Source organism: Opisthorchis viverrini (genome assembly GCF_000715545.1).
Source record: "Opisthorchis viverrini unplaced genomic scaffold opera_v5_170, whole genome shotgun sequence".
NCBI classification, from domain to species: domain Eukaryota; kingdom Metazoa; phylum Platyhelminthes; class Trematoda; order Opisthorchiida; family Opisthorchiidae; genus Opisthorchis; species Opisthorchis viverrini.
In genome coordinates, this window is record NW_008751826.1 from 121,840 (window position 1) to 127,839 (window position 6,000).

Genomic DNA, 6,000 nt, shown 5'->3' on the forward strand with positions numbered 1-6,000 from the left:
ACGCAGGAAATACCACATACTGATTGGCTGAGGAAACGACGGATCTGATGCACGAACGAACAAATCAAAGGAATGTTGGCCAGTGAATCTGTTATCATTTTATGACTCAGTTGACTGCTTAGTCAATCGTACGAGAGAACAACTTGCGGCATACTACATGGATAATTGATGCGTTGCCAGAGTGATTGATTGATCGGTTGACCGACTGAGAGGTTGACTGATTGATCGATTGATTTGTTGATTGGTTGATTGACTGGAAGAACACTACCCACAGGATTATCAACTGGGTGTATCAAGTTGGAGTGACGTTAGCCAGTTTGATAAGTGGTGTGCCACTAAGCCCGGTGAATAAGCAGATTAAAACTAAGATGCCGTGAAGGTTCAACTTTGTGTTCTTACCTGCTCACCAAAAAGGTGGTTGTATCACTTAGCACAGAACTGGTGAAACCTGTCTTTTCAAAAGTGCCGCCAATCTGAGAATTCGACTGTTGCGCAACTTGCAGGTCGGTAGAACACCGCGATCTTAAAAGAGAGAGTTCAAGTAAAGAAAACTGCGATAAGTTCAATTTATCAGTAAAGTTATCTCTAAAATGATGAACGGAATAAATTTGATAAACTTACGGAATTGTAACGTAAAATAGCTTTTCTACGGTACCCTGGTCGCTCAAGTTGTCATGACGGACGCCTAAAATGGCAAATTAAAAACCAATAATTACTGAAATTTGAATCATTTTGCAAAATTTCGACTTTCCAGGTCACTTTATCCTTCCAGCTTGGAATAATGGAATAACATCAGCTTCAATGAAATCTTAGGGCTTACACACTAATTTCGTGCTAATTACTATTACGATGATAAAGTTGCGTGTGCAGCCAAGGGAAGTTCTGATAATGAGGCTGGGTTCTCCACGATGCTGTGATTAAGAGATTCTCTGGGCTAGTGTAAAATAGAGTTCTATACTTCCAAAAGATTAAACTGCTAGACAGATGTCGTCTTTCAATGAATAACGTGCCTCACCAGACACGCCTTAGGGACGATTGAACGATGCCAAATTCATGAATCTAAATGAATTCACGAAACCCACAGCCGCAGCATATACCTCCAGCGAAGGGTCCGGCGACAAGAGGCACCCTGAGTTTGGGGGCATTTATGCCGTTTTCATTAGATAACTGATCAGCTTCGCGAAATATTCAGAGGCGTTCCGCCAAAATTGATTAGGATCATTAAACTCTGTCCAGCAAAATCGACAACTGTCTATCAAAAGAACCATTGGATCGCTACATTGTGCACTTGCAACCGACAATTCCCAAATATTCTTTCCAATTCACAAGGTTTCTGAGAATAGTGATAGCCCAGGACCGCGTTCGCCGTTCTTGGGCCCACCAGGTATGCGCAATCCCCAAGTTACCGCCAATATTATGTTCTACTTGAACCTAAATTAAATAGGATTTACCTAATTGTGTGTACAAATTTATGTTTGAATGGACCTCCAGCCAAATCTCCCGATTCTGTCTAATTTGTGTTCCAGTAGTACATAAGGTTGAGGGAAACTCGGTGATTGAGCCTACCCGATAAGCCCCAGGAAGTGCAAAAGCGGTCGTGCGCTGTCGAAGAATTTGTGAAGTTTTAAAGTTTGGTTTATAATTTTTTAAGAGTTTTCTAGCGTCTTACCTCTAGACAATGTACTGCGATATCTCGAATATCATACCAACAGAAACATGAGGCTGCATAATGCAGCCAATTCGGTTACATTAGTGCATTATTATCTGTTTTCTTTGTAAGAATTGGCAATAGTCAAGCTGAGGGACTTGCAACATACCAACAAACCATGAGGCTGCATAATGCAGCCAATTCGGTTACATTAGTGCATTATTGTCTGTTTTCTTCGTAAGAATTGGCAATAGTCAAGCTGAGGGACTAGCGAGCGTTCCTAAAACAGCATAGTGCTGAAAGAAATGCGCTAGAATGACGAGAATTTGTCACGGACCACAATGTAGCTACTAATGATTGCATGCAGGGCACCAACCATCTAAAGATCTGTTTGCTGATCAGGTGCTTAATGAGCTGGTCAATCAGCTTGACAACTGACCCGTAAACCTCTCGCCACAAATCGTGAGGACTCACCAGTGTGTGTATCGATGGTATCCCACGGGTCAACTAACAGCGAAAGCACCCGAGCTACCAGTTGGTGCCCATTCTAAGGTCCACAAACAGCAAAAGTCTGTCGAGTATTTGCGGACTTCATTTCTAACTGCTTTGCGCTAAATCAGGCCAATATGAATTAAGATTATTGCAGTAATTCTCACTGAGTACTTGGAGGTTCGTCCAAAAACGGTTGGAGAGATGCACTTGGATACATTTGGGACCTGATGGAGTTCCTTTATTGAAAGGTCTGTATCGTGAACTCCAAAAGTGGGAATACGTGCGGTCTTAGCAAACTCAGCAGCTCGTTAACTCATTGGATAATAGATTCCACCAAGATATACACTGACCTCTAATCCATAAAAGCATGTCTTGATTCTCTTTCTCGGATGGTAAGGAGAATGACAGCTGAAGTTGATTGGCTAGTTCTTCATTTGCCTCCGCAAAAGGGTTTTTGGACAACAGTCCAACGGTTCCACTATTGATGCTAATCGTGTAGGGATAAGGGAGGCGTACCCGTATGGGAACACTGTCGTGAGTGTCTTCGGTTACCTCTTCCACGTGGAACAGAAGTAATTCACCGTCTGTTTTGAGAGCAGCTACAAACTGAAAGAACAATAAGTAAGAACACTGTGAAACAATCTAAGAACAATGCCTGTCGAATAAAACCGTTACCAAACCGGCAAAATTAGTGACTTTTTGAAATTCGCGTAAAGGTTTAGTCGAAGTAAAATCACACTTATAAGTTTTTGTGGATCACTACGATCCCATCCAGTCAAATCAGTAAATACAACAACAATCGTGCGCTTTGGCACCTTTCGCACCCTACACGCCATCGGTTGTGATATCGACTTTTTGGTTCACCAACCGATGATTATCTCTTATCGAGGAATCTGCTTTCCTCAATCCGCTAAGGCTGTTATTGGACTGGGACTTCCTAAGGTCGCAGTCAGTGACTTGTGTTTGCTTGCCATTGTGGGCTCCCTGCGTACTTATGACACTTTTATGCGTGGCACATGGCGCTGAAGGTACATTTTTGCCATTTAATCTCACCCCAGACCCAGTATGACGGTCACTTTGTGCCTGATGTGCGAGTCTTGACTGTGCTAGCGCATACTGCGCCTTGAAGAGCATTCACCATTGTTTGTCCTTTCTTTGGTTGTTGGTCTTTAGACGCGTGTTCCCATACCAAAATCTTTACATACTTTGGGATTCACCTCATCAGACTGGCACTGCCCTTGGCATGATCTCGAATGAGACGTTTCTCTCTCTTTTCTCCCATATTCTCCTGTTACTCTTTCGCATTCATCGCTTGCACTCACTTTTTAATGTTTGTGACATGCTCTTCAAAAATAAATGATAATCTGTAGAATGGGGTAATTGTGTCCTTCATCGTGCTGAGAAAGTCGAAGCAAATCGATAAAGTGGAAACAGTCGCGTTCAATATCAGGCAGCAGATCCTAGTCAAAAGAAATCGATTATATCAGGCCACGCATTCGATTAAGCGATTTCGCGGTGCACTATATTCTTACACGCAGATTACTTAATTTGATTTTGGTTGTGCGTCAGAATAGGAAAACTCGCAAGCACGCAACCACCAGTTGAAATTGTGCGCCATCCTTCAAACCCACCTGATCACTTGACTCAGCAATATCCTGCCACTGTGATGAAGTACTGCTAAGAAACAAGGCCGTGAATGCTGTGTGGTTGTTTACTAGTGTCGGTGATATGGCAACGAATTTCCACTCACATCTATTTCGAGCTATGCTTCAAAGATTCCCAATTGTGCATGTACCTTAACCCAGCTGGTGGGTTAGAACTAAAGTTACCTGCACAGTTTTGGTAGTTTGCTTACGTCTGAACCAACCTAAACTCAGATAAGCTATTGGGTACTTCTAACCAAGCGTTGGCTTCAAAAATGATGTTGGCCTTGGTGACCGCACATATAACATGCATCAGACGTCCTCCAAACAACGTAATCGAGTATGTGCAAAAAACTGAATCAGTAGTTTCCGGTATACACGAAGGTGAGCTTAGTCCTCACTGGTCGTGATCTTACGCCATCATCATCAACAACAGCATCATCACCTTTGAAAGCGACAAGCCAGTAATACCTGCTCATGCTTAACTGTCATACAAGCGACGCCATCATATCAAAAACAGCACCATCCCCTTTGAAAGCGACAAGCCAGTAATACCTGCTCATGCTTAACTGTCATACAAGCGTGAAAGAATGAAGCCTTGGTAAGCAACAGAAAGTGGGGAGAAGGATAGGAATCTAGCGGGATCAGCATAACGTCCGTTGTATATCTCCCCCAACATAAACTTAGGGCGGGTTTTAGTTAAACAATCCGGCCTGGAAATAACGGCAAGCTCGACACCAGAACTGGCTGCGTGCTATGCCCCGCAAGGTTTCCAACCACCTGTAATCAGGATCATATAGGCCTCCTCCAGGAAGGCGAGAAGGTCCCACAACACTTAAGTTGACACTTTAGCTGTTTCCACTTCACGTTACCATGTCATAATCAGTCCCTCCTGTCCGCGTTTGCGTCATAGCTTCATAATAGCTTGTGGGCAGCGATGACTTCTCTAGGTCTGTTCCTTAAGTAAAATGGTCCTCGTATCCGTAAAGGAGTATAGCACATACAGATGCATTATATACTTGGTCATTAAGATATGGCCAGTGCCGTATCAATGCAAAAACATATTGCGCTGTTTTTATTCGAAATCCAGCCTTGTATTCAAAACCATCAAGTAGCCCGTTACTCGCCACCAAACAAAATGAAAACGACTGTGTTATGTACTAGATTGGAAGCCTCCGTTGGCTGCTTGGTTTGTTCAACTTTGTTATGGGTATTTGTCACAAAATGATCGTTGAACTCCATCCGTAGTTGGACAGAAGTTCCACCGCTTTTGGCAGATCAATGGAATAGTTTATACCACAATAGCTCAAGTGACAGTTGCGTGGATTGTAGAATGAATGGCATAGGGAACAGAACAAAGAACTTCAGTCGTTTGTAGACAACTGCCTTAATGTAAATTCCCTTGGAGTATCAAAGAACTGTTAAGTCAACGCGTTTAACTAATTCAGGACAACCGGAGTAGTCAACACCTCATTACTTTTCCACGCTACTCAGCCATTGGTTATAAATCAAGCTGGGTCGGCCGACCCATAAGCTGCAGCTCGGAGAGACGATTTTTACGTGAAAAAAGCACCGCAAACAGCATTCTTACACTTGATTCCACTCGACATCCAAGGCTGATGGTTCTCCATCAGACTGCAAGCTGCCGCCCGATTTCCGTCATTTAAGGCGAAAGAGAGCAAAGAGAAACGAACTTTTTCTAATGCAAACGTTGGAACATCAGCCGAATTAGGGGATGTTAGTCAAGTTTCAGGTATCACTAGGTACATCTTATAATTGTTCGTTCACGCCATTACCACTAAAAAGGTCTATGGAAAATTGTTGAAATCGCCTATAAGTTTTTTTTTAAAACAAGCTGGATGAGTTTACGACTGCCTGATTTATTGTTCGATTTCAACCTAATATCATAGCAGAGTGAGTCGCCTATCAGGAAGACACAATACTTGGTTTGTCTACCATGAAATTTCGCCATCCAGGTATGCGGGAAACTGTCACCGTAATTTCCCCAGTATGGCGTATTTTGTTTGTTTGTTTTGGTGTACTTGAACCTGTGGTCTACCCTATCAGGGTTACCATACGTCCTTTGTTCAGTTACACACACTTGCATTTCTATCTACACTAAACCTAAATGTCATCTCGATCGATACAAAATCGATTGGTGACACGTGTTTGAAATGCTCACAAGGCGTCCAGACTTAATGTCACTCGGCCACGGGA